This window comes from Vulpes lagopus, chromosome 2 (genome assembly GCF_018345385.1).
Source record: "Vulpes lagopus strain Blue_001 chromosome 2, ASM1834538v1, whole genome shotgun sequence".
Taxonomy (NCBI): Eukaryota; Metazoa; Chordata; class Mammalia; order Carnivora; family Canidae; genus Vulpes; species Vulpes lagopus.
The window spans coordinates 178,546,428-178,560,669 of NC_054825.1; positions in this window are offsets into that span (position 1 = coordinate 178,546,428).

Sequence of the window (14,242 nt, forward strand, 5' to 3'; positions counted from 1 at the left end):
GGAGGTGTCCTTCGCGGCCACCACGGTGGCCAAAATTAAAGACGGACGTTAGGAAGCAGTAATGAAGATGTGGAGCAGCTGTTGGGCTCATGCATCACGAGTGGAAATGCAACGGGACACGATCATTTGGGAAACCGTTAGCATCTTCTTTTATTTTATTTTATTTTTTTATTTTATTTTATTTTATTTTATTTTATTTTATTTTATTTTATTTTATTATTTTATTTATTTCATTTATTTATTCATTCATTCATTCGTTTTTATTTATTTTATTTATTTATTCATTTTATTTTTTAATAATGAATTTATTTTTCATTGGTGTTCAATTTGCCAACATACAGAATTATTTATTTATTTAGCATCTTCTTTTAAAGCTGAACACACGCGGGCCTCCTGACCCACCGTCGCTCGCGCCCCCGGGGTCCGAATCCGGGAAAAGGGACGACTCGTGTGCATCAAAGGACAGAAGTGAACGTGTTCGTAGGAGCGTTGCTCGTCATTGCCCCAAAGTTGGAGAAAAGCGCACAGGCTGCCGGCCAACAGCCACATGACGCGGCGCCGCTCAGCAACAGAACCTATGTGGCGGCTAATGGAAGTTCAATTTAAAAAAAGAAGGAGAAAAAAAAGAAGAAGGAGGAGGAGGGAAGGACTAAAGCAGAGCACGGCGGCTGGCCCGTGTACCGCGCAGGTGTCTCCGAGACACGACGCTGGACGCACGCACGGGAAACCTGGTGAACGAAGTTCAAGCGCTGAGGGTGCCAGCTGTCTGCCCTCAAGGCTGATGGGGGCGCAGCAGGTGCCGCAGGCCGCAGCCCAGCTGAGGGAGGGTCCCCCGTCCGCCGCCTCCCCCCTGTGCTCCGGGATCCAGGTCGTCCCCCTGAACCTGAGCTGGGGGCAGAGCGACCGTTGTCAGACCCTCACGTGGGGCGTGAGCCGGGGCGCTGGAGCTCACTGCCTCCTGCCCGGGGGCCGTGGGGGGCGGGGGCTCCGCAGTAGCTGGGGGGGTGGGGGGGGTGGTGACCCGAGGTCGTCGGAGCCCCAGTCCCTGCCCCGAGAGCTCCCTGTGGTGCCCGGGCTCTGCAGTGCGGACACCCTAGGCCTCCCCGCTCCTCCCCAGACACCGACCCCCCCCCCAAGAGCCACCGGCCAGGCCCCGAGCTGGACAGTCACTCACCGTGGCCCCGGGTCAGGGACACAGGGTGCGTGTGCTCAGCAAATACGCGCGGGGAGAAGGCATTGCTCCTTGGGTCAGTCTCTGCTCCCGCTGAGCTGCTGGACCCCCATTCTGCAGATGGGGAAACTGAGGCTCAGAAAGGCTCAGTGACAGCCCAAAGTCACGGCTGCTTTCCCTCCCTGGACGCTATTCATGGGGCCGTGTGGCCGTGGGGGCAACGGAGCATGAACCAGGGGTCTCAGGCCCGCAGACAGTAACTCCGCTCCCACAGGAGGCCACGAAGGGACCATCGGGCCGCGTGCGACACGGAACGGCAGTAGTGCGAGGGCTCGTTCGCACGAGGAGGGTGGAACCTGCCTTTTCGGGGACGACGTCTCAGCCGAGACCTCACTGATGGGAGAAGCTTGGGGAGAAAGTTCCGAGTAGATGCAGAGCCCATGTCAAGGTCCTGGGGTAGGCCGAGCCGCGTGAGCGAGGAGGCGGGCAGGGAGGACCAGGAGGTGCGGGGCCGGGGTCACGCAGGCTCGTGGGTCACCGTGGGGAGAAGACGGTTCATGCTCACGGGGGTGGAAACCCGCAGGAGGGGGTGGCGCAGGGTCTGAGCCGACTTTGCAACACCCCCTGGCCGCTGTGTGGCCGATGCGCTAGGAGGGTGCTGGGGCCTGGACGTCCCGTCGGCCCCTTTCCTCCCCCGCGTCCCCACCCCGGCCCGGGGCGGACGTCCTGCTGCTCACGCCACGGCGTCTGGGGCCCCGCGGCCCGGCCCTGGGGACAGCCCCCCGGTCGGCGTCGAGGTCCAGGGCGTCATGGGCTCAGCTGGGCAGCGGCTTCCTGAGCGCCTCCCCCGCTGCACTAATTCCAGGCCCATCGCCGCGCCCTCCCTCCCCGTCAGGAGCAACCTCATTAATTCAGGCTGTGGGGCCGCCCCCCAACCCCGGACTCTCTCCCTCTCCCTTTTGGGCTGCGCGTGACTTATAATCAAATATGAAATTCATGCATTTTTTAGTAAGTTCTCGGCTGTTTTTTGCCACTGAAAAATTCATGGCGTTACGCAGTCCCTTTAAGTAATGTTTATTCATGTGCGTTCCGCCCACGCACGTCGGGTGCCAGGTGCTGGGTGCTGGGTGCTGCGCCCACCAGACTAGCCGTGGAGGTGAAGGCCTGCCCGAGCCCGGCCTCCGTGTGTGCCGCTCACCCCGCGGCCGTGGCCTATGTCCTCCGCTCCCCTCACCTCCCCCCACCTGCTGGGCCGCAACCCACCCGTCTAGGCCGACCCTTCCAGGAGGCCCTCGTGCCTGCAGCCTGGTGCGAGCCCTGCTGTCCCCCGGCTGCGCGTGCTGGCGGCGACGCTGTCCGCGGTGTCACCCCGACTCCGTGCCGCAGGCCAGCACTCGCTGCTAGGCCCAGAGGGAGCCCATCAGGGCAGCGGAGTCAGGGCAGCGTCCTGGGTCCGGGTGGCACCCCCTCCCTTCCCCCACCCCAGCCCTCCCTCCACCTCCAGACCTGCAGTCACAACCGGCACGCGGACGGGGGACACCCACGGCCCAGGCGCCCCGATTTCCAGGAAACACCAATGATCGCCAGTGTCCCCGGATGGCCTGTGTTTCTGAGTCATGAGAGCCCCCGGGGTCACCTGCTCAGGCCTTGGCGACTCTGCACACTGAGCACGTGCCCCTGCTAAGGGCTCACACCTATTGGGTCACTTGCTCCTTCAGAAGCAGTTCACTGTGTGGAGGTGGCCCGGGGTGTCCGAGGTGGCCGGGGTGGCCGGGATGGCCAGGATGGCCGGGGGTGTCCAGGGTGTCCGGGGTGGCCGGGGGCTGCTCACCAGAGCCGGCCTCCAGGACTCACCTGGCACCTGCAGGTTAGCAGGCCACTCGGTGGACCTCGCCTGTGAAGGGTCCCACATCTGGGCCCCCAGCTGGGACCCAGGGCCAACCTGGGTGTCCTCCGTGGGTCTCCTCCAGCTAGGACACCGGGGAGCAGGAGACAGTGGGGACCTGTCACTTGCACGGCGTATGCCATTGGCCAAAGTCCTGAGGGCAGCAGGACGGGGAGCGTTGGGCCGCGTGGGTCACGGGGCAGGGCCACAGGCAGGGCCGGCGGAGGAGAGGTGGCCACTCCCGCATTCAGTCCCCACGGGGCCCTGCTCGGGGCAGAACACAGTCCTGAGGGACAGTCACCATGGATGCGCGGCCTTCCATTTGAGGCGTCCTCCGTCCGTCCCTCTGCACGACGCCGGTGCACGCAGACACGCAGGCTTTGCAGAGCCGGGCTCCCCGCGAGCCCACCCAGGGCCGGAGTCTCCCGAGGGGGGTGCGGGCAGGAGCAGTGTGCACCACCTCCCGTCCCCACCTGGCCGCGGGGCCGACCCTGCCGCCCTCCCAGGCCGCCGGGAGCCACCTGGCGGGAAGGCCCTGCACACCTGCCGCAGCAGGGCTGCACGTGGCGCCCGTTCCCCGCGTCGGTGCTCCGGGCGACTGGGGCGCCGCCCTCCTCAGCCCCTTGCTCCGGGAGGAGCCCCCCCAGACTGAGGGCAGCCCCGCAGGGAGAGGCGGAGCAGGAGTCCAGGCCCCGTCGCCGGGCCGTGCACTCACCCCGTTTCCAGCCCCGTCCCCCAGACTGGAAGACCGAGGCCCTCGGGGGCGAGCGACACCCCCTCTCCACCCGGGCAGCGGGCTGGCAGACGAAATGCTACAGTTTATTTTATTTTATTTTATTTTTTTTAGTTTTTCCTTCGAGTTTCCATCTGTTCACGCAGCAACCGAATTTATGCATGTTCGGGCACCATCTGTGGCTGCAACCCCATCTCCAACCCGAAAGCATTTTCCTTTTCGTCCTTAACATGCACGGCGGCGAGGTGGTCCTGCATAAATAGCTCGTGCTGCGCTGCCAGACTTCCAGGGCCCTCCACGGGATTTTTTTTTTTTTAATTTTTAAAAATTTTTTCTCTCTGAAGAGGGAGGAAGGAGGAAGGATTTTGCTAGGCTGGAATTTTGTCTCCCTGACACGGGCTGTGCCTCCGGCTGACACTTCAGCGGGCTCGGCTGCCGGCTGCTGGCTACAGTCGTGACGTCCCAATTGACGGCGGACACCGCCCGGCGGGCTGTGTGGCTGCAAAGCCTCGGCCCTCTCCTCGGGGCTCCTCGGCGACACGGCCCTGGGGTCACGGCCCGCACCCCGGGACTCGGGCACAGAGCTGCAGGACGCAGCGGGGAGGCTGCACCGCGGGCGGAGTGGGGGCAGCCCCCTTCCACACCATGGCCCCGGAGGATGGATTTCAGTTCAGGGTCCAGGGGTTGAACTTAGACGTCTGCTTCCCGATCCCTTCCCAGGCGACCGGGTGACCTCCCGACTGCACCGCGGCCGCAGGAGCCGCCTCATCTTCTAGCTCTTTCCCGACCTGTCCTGTTCCTGACCGTCCCCGGGGCCCCGGGGCGCACCCACCAGGGGCTTCTGTTCGGGGTCGTCCTCTGGGCCGGGGCTGCAGGCCGTTGGGGTCGTCCCGGTGCCTCTGCGCCCCCACCCCTTGGTTCCCAGGAGCCCGGCCTGCGGTCGTGGCCACGGGCTGGCCCGGGAGGCTGATGCGCCCTGGTGTCTGGAGGACCCTGGGGATGCGGGGCCCGGTCCCCGCGGCGGTGAGCGCGCCTCTCCCAGGAGATGGGGCCACACCAGACCCCGATGCACGGTCCCCGTGGGGAGCTCAGCCCGGGCCAGGCCTGCCAGCGGCCCTGCAGCCCTTGGTCCCTGGTGCTATTCTCTGGGGCGGTGGGGGGGGGGGGGGACACAGGAGCCAGAGAGAGCCGGGCGGAGGCTCCGGGAGGTGGCGCGGCCGACCGTCAGCTGCGCAGGGCCCCGGGGATGGCCGTCCCTCTGCGGCCAGGCCGCGCCTCGCTGTCCCCAGCTGCTCCCGGCGCCTGTCGGGGAGCAGAGCTTCCCTACGACACTTACTCACATCGTATGACGTTGTAGAGACTATTTTTAAATTATTAAATATCATAAATATGACTTATCGTCTCAGTGACAGAGGAAGGACGCGTCGCCACACCCGCCAAACCCTCTTTCCCGACACGACTCCTCTGCCACTTGGATGCACCTTCCGGCAGACGCCGCGGGTTTTTATGGGGCACGCGTGCTTCCCCGTGAGGGGCCTCCGTGCGGGGTCACCCCGTGCCAGACCCCGGCTGACCCGGCCACGGCCGCCGTCCAGCCTGGTGACCCGCCCGAGGGCACGGTGCTCAGACGGCCCGGCTGGCGCCCCCAGGTCCTTCTGCTCCTCCCGGGGCCGGCGGGGGCGGGAGGGGGGGCGGGCAGGGGGAGCAGGGGTATCCCCGAGGCCACCCTACATGAAAGCGGAAACGCAGGCTTTGAAACGGAGGGTAAGCAACTCCCCAGTCTCCCTTTTCCACCCAGAATATTCTCAGCAGAGCTTTCCCGCACGCACATGCCCCCCGTCCCCTCCCCGCCCTTCCTTGGCCTTGACGTGGCACTCGAGGCTCCTCACACGGCTGTGCCCCCACCCCCCCGCCCCCCCGTGTGCGTGCTCCAGGATCACCCTCTCCGGGTCCTGAGTGTGCCCCAGTGCTGCCCCGGGGGCCCTGGGAGAGGATGTCCCCAGCTGCTGGGTACCGTGAGGCAGCCTGTGCCCCGGGCACGGGTCCTTTCCTGGGGGCTGGCGCTGTGGGCCCGGAGGCCCTTCTATACCCGGGGCTCACGGGGGCGGCGCACGAACGCGGGGAGTCCTGCTGGCCGGCGGCCCCGACCCCTCCTGCCCTCAGGCTCCACGAGGGTCCTAGAAACCAGGGGGTTTGTAAAAAAAATTTTTTTGTTTAAATATTTATTTATTTATTCCTGGGGGTCGTACAGGGTGGCTGTATACCTGGGGGGTTGTACACCTGGGGGCTCATACACTTGGGAGTGGTACACCTGGGGGACTGTACACCTGGGGGGTCATACACCTAGGGGTTGTAACATCTGGGGGCTTGTACACCTGGGAAGTCGTACATCTGGGGGGTCTTATACCTGGAAGTCATAACACCTGGGGCTCGTACACCTGGGGATCCTATACCTGGGGGGTCATACATCTGGGGGGTTGTTGTACACCTGGGGCTCTTACACCTGGGGCTTGTACACCTAGCACGTCCTGCCTGCAAGCCTGGAGAAGCCGAGCTGGAGCAGGTGGCCAGGATCTAGGGCCCAGGGCCCAAAGCTGGGCCAGCAGCCCCTGGGGGTGAACCCGCATAGGCAGAGCCCTGGGGTGTGGGAGTGTGGCCTGGGCACACGCAGGCTTCTGGAGCCTGCTGCTCACTGTCCTGGCTCCATAACCCCCGTGCCCCCTGCACCCCCCATGTCCCCGCACTGGGATGGCCCTGGAAGCCTCATGGCCAGAGCTTGAGGATGGCCGCTAACGCCTGCGGCCCAGCTTCACTGCGTTTGGCCCGTGGTAGGTGCTCAGCAAGTCCCGTAGGGAGGAGACCCTCCCACCAGACCCTTCCCAGGTTCCCTGTTTCCAGGACGGGAGTCTCTCCCAGGTGAGACAGTGCCCCTCCGATGTGCAGCCCTGGGCTCCGCGGCAGGTGTGCACCTCAACACCCTAAAGGGCTGGGACTCGCCACCCCGCCAGCAGGGCCTGCGGAGCCCGGTGCATCTGGTTCCCCTGCACCCCTGGGGCCCAGTGAAGACAGGCTCTGGGAGGACTCCCCCCTTGACGTGCCACGTAGCTGACTTGCAGCCTCCTAAAAGCCTCTTGTAAATTTGTGGCCGATGGGGCCACCCTGCCGAGATCACACCTGCCTGATTCAGGAACATCTTTTGAGGTAGGAACTCTGAATCCCTATTTACAGATGAGAATTTAAAGCCTAAAGAGGCAAAGCAATGGCAGGGGGTAATAGTAGATGAATCTCTGTAACAAATCTCTATGGCTTTAACATCATAAAAGCTTACTCAGAACTACTGATGTGAACCAACACGGGAGTTCCTGGTCAGGTGGCCCTCCCGGGCCCTGTCCTCCACGCGGTGACGCAGGGACCCAGGCTCCGTCCACATTGTGGCTCCGCCACCACATTGGGCCGGGATCTGTGCCGACAAAGAAAGACTGGAGGGCTGTGTGGGAGGTTTGAACGGGCAGGGCCTGGGAGGGAGCCAATCCCTTCTCCCGTGCTCCGTTGGCCGGAATTCAGATGTTAGCTGCACCGGAACCTGGGAAGTGGAGTCTACTCTTGCACCCAGGGCAGAAAGAGAAGCGGTTTGGTGAGCAACCAGCCAGGCTCTCCCACATGAAGCTGTGGTCCGTGTTTCCACTCTCATCTCCTGTGACTTCTTGGCCACCATCCGTTCAGAAGATTGTATTATTTATTCACAATTTTCCCTTCCCAGCCCGTCCTTGCCATGCCTCTTCCTGAGCAGAGTCCCACTGACTCGGTCTCAGCCAGGTGACTTGCTGTAACCCGTGGAATGTGAGCAGATGTAAGGTCACAACTGACCCGAGGCTTTAAGTGTGTTTGTGTGGTTTGGCTTGGCCTTTTGCCCCTTGAGAAGCGTCTGCCTCCCGTAGCCGTTCCTCCTTCAGCCTGCGTCCTGGCATGAGAGACACGTGAGCAGAACTTGGCTCAAAGGCCATGGTAGCGGTGCTTCAGCCAACTTGCCAACCTGCGAGCAGCAAACGCTCATTGTTGGCCGCTGCCGCCGTGTTGTTCTTTGTTGCACATCATTACTGGGTCACGAGCTGACCTGCGGGGTCATTGCCATGATAGGGTGATGCCCGCACACACTGGGCGTGCCCTGCCCTCCCACATGGTGACATCTGCCATGGGCCTTCCTTCATAGTCCTTCTTCATGATATCCTCAGAGCCCAGGCCAAGGGTGGGCCCTTCCAGAGAACCTCTGCCAACATCCCTAGTTGTTGCTGCTCCAAAGGGCAGAAGCCGCTGGTCCCTCGGCTTGGGTCTTATCCATATTTTTCCTGGTTACCCTGTATTTCTGCACTCACTGGACAGTGGTGCCTTGGAAGGCAGGAGCTACAATCTCTCCTCTTCCCTCTAGCCACTCCTCCTGCGCCCCACAGGCATTAGCTGGTCAGACAATGTTTGCTAAACTGGATTGACCTGAATGTCTGTCTCTTATAATGGGAGGCTCATAAGGGCACATCGAATGCTGGCAGGCATCCCTGGCAGTGCTGGGCCCTATGCTGAGCGCTCAGATGATGGATCTGACATTGTCTGTGGGGACGAGAGGCTGGGCTGCCTCCAGCACACTTGGCTAGAGGCCTAGGTTCAGCACGAATGTGATCCCTCTCACGCTCAGTGAGATCTTGGCATCCAGAGCCTGTGTCAGGAGGGAATGATGCAGCCTCACACACCTTGGCCCGGACAGGCCTTGGGGAAGCCAGCGGCCTGCATTAGCAAGAGCCTTTAGCTGCCAGCACAATCCTGCTGCGGTTCTCAGAGCAAAGCCACAGCTTGGGCCCTGGCCCTGCGCTGGAGGGAACTTCATTTGTATCAAGATGCTCGGGGATGCCTCAGTGTTGGTATTTGTGGGCCTGGTGACAGGAGCATCCCTGGGATCTGTCATGCTCCTCACAAAGTGGGTATAACCCTGAGTCTTGGATAGGCCTGTGCGTGGTGGCTGCCCAGGCTCTGCTCAGCTAAAGACTATGGATACATGGGGATGCCCCGGGTGGCTCAGTGGTTGAGCGTCTGCCTTGGCTCAAGGCATAGCCCCGGTCCCTCTGCCTCTCTCTCCCTCTCTCTTCAATGAATAAATAAATATATTTAAAAAAAAGACTATTTGATACATGAATGTACTTGGGCCATGTGGACCGAAGCTGGATCACCGTGCTGGGAAACATGAGGTCACAGGGCAGCAACACAGTTCAGCCTCCTGTGCTCAGAATCCTACTAAAGTCAACTCTGCCATAAACAGAGGGGCTCTCCCGTTTTCTCTGTGCAGACAGGTGAGTGATACAAACTGAACTGCACTAGGGGATTCGGTTTGTGGTCGTTATCCAGGGTTGTGTAACCACGTACCCCAAAGTCAATGGCTCAAAACAGCAATAAACACCCAAGGAAGAAGTAAGACTTCCACTATTTGCAGACGGTGTGATCCTATATGTAGAGCACCCTAACGACTCCACCGAACAACCACCCGCACTGATGAATGAATTCAGTAAAGTCACAGGGTACAAAATTAATATCCACAAATCTCGTTGCATTTCTATATACTGATAATGAAGCAGCAGAAAGAGAAATTAAGAAAGCAATCCCATTACAATTGCACCAAAAGTAGTAAAACATCAAGCAAAAAATTTAGCCAAGGAGGTGAAAGGGCCTGTACTCTGAAAACCATAGAACATCGATACAAAGAATTGAACACGGCACAAGCAAATGGAAAGATATTCCGTGCTTGTGGATTGGAAGAATCAACGTTGTTAAAATGTTCAGACCAAAATAATAAAATAAAATAAAATAATAGAAATAAAATAAAATAAAATAAAATTAATAAAATAATAAAATAAAATAAATGAAATAAAATAAAATAAATAAATAATAAAATAAAATAAAATAAATAATAAAATAAAATAAAATAAATAAAATAAAATAAAAAATAAAATAAAATAAAATAAAATAAAATAAAATAAAATAAAAAATATTCAGACCACCCAAAGCGATCCGTGAGTGCAGTGCAACCCCTACCAAAATACCACTGGCAGTTTTCACAGATGCAGAACAAAATAATCCTAAAATTTGTGTGAAACCACAAAAGACTCCGAATAGCCAAAGCCATCCTGGAAAAGGAGAACAAAGCTAGAGGCATCACCTACCTGAGGTTTTAAAATATACTACTGAGCTGTCGTAAATAAAACAGTATGGGGCTGGCAGGAAAATAGGTCAATGCTATGGAATAGTGAGCCCAGAAATAAATCGCTGTAACATAGGAGGCAAGAATACGCAGTGGAAAAAAGCCTTCGACAAATGGTGTTGGGAAACTGGACAGCCATGTGCAAAAGAATGGGACTGGACCCTTTCTTACACCACACACACACACACACACACACACACACACACACACAAACTCAGAATGGGGTAGAGACCTACACGGGAGGCCCGAGGCCATAGAAGTCCTGGAAGAAAACCGTAGGCGGCAATTTCTTCGACGTTGGCTGTAGACACATTTCCCTACATTTCCCCATATATGTCTTCTCAGGGAGACAAAAGGCAAAATTGAACGATCGGGACTCACCAGAATGAACAGGTTTTGCACATCAACAAAACAAAAAGGCCACCTATGGGAAGGCAGTGATGCCTCTGGGAAGGGGTTAATAGCCAAAATAAAGAACTTCTACAACTTGGCACCACAAAATTACAAATAATCAGATTAAAAATGGGCAGAGACACCAGTTCCCATTCCCACCAACAGTGCAGGAGGGTTCCCCTTTCTCCGCATCCTCTCCAACATTTGTGGTTTCCTGCCTTGTTAATGTTCCCCATTCTCACTGGGGTGAGGTGGGATCTCATTGTGGTTTTGATTTGTATTTCCCTGATGGCAGGTGATGCGGAGCATTTTCTCATGTGCATCTTGGCCATGTCTACGTCTTCCTCCGTGAGATTTCTGTTCATGTCTTTTGCCCACTTCATGATTGGATTGTTTGTTTCTTTGCTGTTGAGTTTAATAAGTTCTTTATAGATCTTGGAAACTAGCCCTTTATCTGATACGTCATTTGCAAATATCCCCTCTCATTCTGTAGGTTGTCTTGTAGTTTTGTGGACTGTATCCTTTGCTGTGCAGAAGCTTCTTATCTTTTTTTTTTTTTTTTTAAATTTCTTTTATTTTTTTTATTTATGATAGGCACACAGTGAGACAGAGAGAGAGAGGCAGAGACACAGGCAGAGGGAGAAGCAGGCTCCATGCACTGGGAGCCCGACGTGGGATTCGATCCCGGGTCTCGAGGATCGCGCCCTGGGCCAAAGGCAGGCGCCAAACCGCTGCGCCACCCAGGGATCCCAGAAGCTTCTTATCTTGATGAAGTCCCAATAGTTCATTTTTGCTTTTGTTTCTTTTGCCTTCGTGGATGTATCTTGCAAGAAGTTACTATGGCCGAGTTCAAAAAGGGTGTTGCCTGTGTTCTCCTCTAGGATTTGGATGGAATCTTGTCTCACATTTAGATCTTTCATCCATTTTGAGTTGATCTTTGTGTCTGGTGCAAGAGAGTGGTCCAGTTTCATTCTTCTGCATGTGGATGTCCAATGTTCCCAGCACCATTTATTGAAGAGACTGTCTTTCTTCCAGTGGAAAGTCTTTCCTCCTTTATCGAATATTAGTTAACCATAAAGTTCAGGGTCCACTTCTGGGTTCTCTATTCTGTTCCATTGATCTATGTGTCTGTGTTTGTGCCAGTCCCACACTGTCTTGATGACCACAGCTTTGTAGTACTGGAGGGGATGATGCTGAGTGAAGTAAGTCAGTCAGAGAAGGACAAACAGTGTATGTTCTCATTCATTTGGGGAATATAGATAATAGTGAAAGGGAATAGAAGGGAAGGGAGAAGAAATTTGTGGGAAATATCAGGAAGGGAGACAGAACATGAAGACTCCTAACTCTGGGAAACGAACTAGGGGTGGTGGAAGGGGAGGAGGGCGGGGGGTGGGGGTGACTGGGTGACGGGCACTGAGGGGGGCACTTGGCGGGATGAGCACTGGGTGTTATTCTGTATGTTGGCAAATTGAACACCAATAAAAAATAGATTTATTATTTAAAAAAATGAAAAAATAAAAATGGGCAGAGACAAAGCATGAAAGACTCCTGACTCTCGGAAACAAAGGGTTGAGGAAAGGGAGGGTGGTGGGGGGTCGGGGTGACTGGGTGACGGGCACTGAGGCAGGTGCGTGATGGGATGCGCACCGGGTCTGATACTCTGTGTTGGCAAATAGAATTTAAATAAGAAATGTAAATAATAAAAAAATGAAATAAATGGGCAGAGACCCTTGAACGGACGTGTTTTCAAGGAGGACATCCGGATGGCCAACAGGCCCACGAAAACCTGCTCAACGTCACTCATCATCAGAGAAATGCAAATTAAAACCACAGCGGGTTATCGCTTCACATCCGTCAGAAGAGCTGCAGTAAAAAAGCGCAAGAAACAGCAAGTGTTGGTGAGGATACGGAGGGGCAGGGACCTTCCTGAACTGCTGGTGGGAACGCAAACTACTGCGGCCACTGTGGGTTCCTCGAGAAGCTAAGAGAAGAATTCCCCCGCCCCGATCCGGTCATTCCACCCGAGTATTTACCTAGAGGGACTGAAAACACTCATCTGAGAAGACTGACGTCCCCTACGTTTATTGCCGCGTCACCTACAAGAGCCAAAGTGTGGCAGCCGCCGAGTGTCCACCCACCGGGATCGAGAAGAGGCGGCGACATACAACACACTGTCACGCAGCCCTGAAATGAGTGAAATCTTGCCCTTTGCAAGGATGCGGAGGCAGCTGGGACCATAATGCCACGCAAAGTGGGCCAGTGGGACAGAGACGGACACCAGGATTTCACTCCTAGGGGGATTTAAGGAGCAAAACAAAGGAACAAAGGAAAAAAGAAACAAAAAATGGGCTCTTCAATACAGAGGACAGACCGCGGGCTGCGGAGGGGAGGTGGAGGCAGCGGGGGATTAGGTGACGGGATGCAGGGTGCGGGCTCAGCGCCGAGAGCAGCAGGTGTCGGCTGTGCGTGGGCGTCGCTATACTGTGCACTTGAAACTAAGAAAACTGTACGGGAAGCTGCATTTCAGTTAAAGAGATCGAGGCAGAAGCTGACCCTATGACCAGGCCCCGGCAACCCTACAGCAACGTTTCTACCATGTTCCGTTCGTTACACGTGAGAAGTGGTTCTCAGTCCGTCTCGAGGCGACATCGTCTTCCTCCCGGAGAGGGCTGACCCGAGCCCCGGGGTGACCCCGCTGCCAGCGACGGACTCCGCGCCCCCCCAGGCATGGGTTGCGCTGGAAGGAGGGAAGTGGGGAGGACGGAGAGGGTCAGGGCCGGGCGGGGATGGGGCCCGGGAGCGGCTATAACTGGAGCTGAACTGGTTCAGGAGCAGATGTGGGATATACAGATGTGGCGGGAGCGGAAGGGCCAAAGGGGAGACAGTCCCCCGGGGGTCGGTCCCCGAGCTGCGGGCAGGCCCAGGATCCCCAGCTGCAGAAGGGCCGAGCGCTGGGCGGGCGGCGTCAGCCCTGTGACCTCCTCCCGGGGGCCTCGTTCCTGGGCCGTGGGGAGGATCAGCAAGGGGACAGGCTGGGGGAAAGGATGCAGACCTCGGGGGACGTCGGATGGCGGCGCTCATCTTTGCCTGGACGTCCTCCGAAGCCAGTGGGCCCTCCATCCTCGTGCTGGATCCTCAGGGGGCCCTGCGGACACCCCACTCTCCGTATGGGAAACATGAGCAGAGAAGGAAGGGACTTGAGGTTCAAATCCACACGCAAGTCCTCGCTTTCCGTCAGTCTCCCTCTCCACGGGGGCCTTTCCCACGCTCTTACCAGGGAGTCTGGCTGTGGACGGGCCCTGCTCTGTGGCGACCTGTCAGGTGCTAGCGCAGAGTAAACAGCTGTTTGCGGGAGACCGTGGCCTCACTGAAGTGGCTCGCGGCACCTTGCAGGGGCCGCTGCACTGGGGTCTGTGTCTGCAGCACCCGGTGTGCGCTGTTAGGGCTCGGCCACCGATATAAAGTGCAATAAGGCTGCACCCGAACCCGTCGAGGGGACCTGAAGCTCGGCGTGCGAATGTGCTGAAGGGGCCGGCTGCCGAGCCTCTGCAGGCTCCCTACCAGTAACCGGATTTCCGGGAACATCTGCTTCGGGGGACCGTCCACTTTGCGTTTTTACCTTTTGTACAACGGCAGCTGTTGGGGAGCCCCAACAGAGCTGTCGAGCTGCAAAGCACGAAATGGGAAATGGCACATGGGAGGCAACGAGGACGCCCGGGGTAGCCTGTTTTGCAAGAGGAATCGTCAACCAAATCCTGGCCAAGGATTTCAGGAAGTGGGGCCCCGTCTGCTGCTGCCAAGGGGAACCCACCCTCCTGG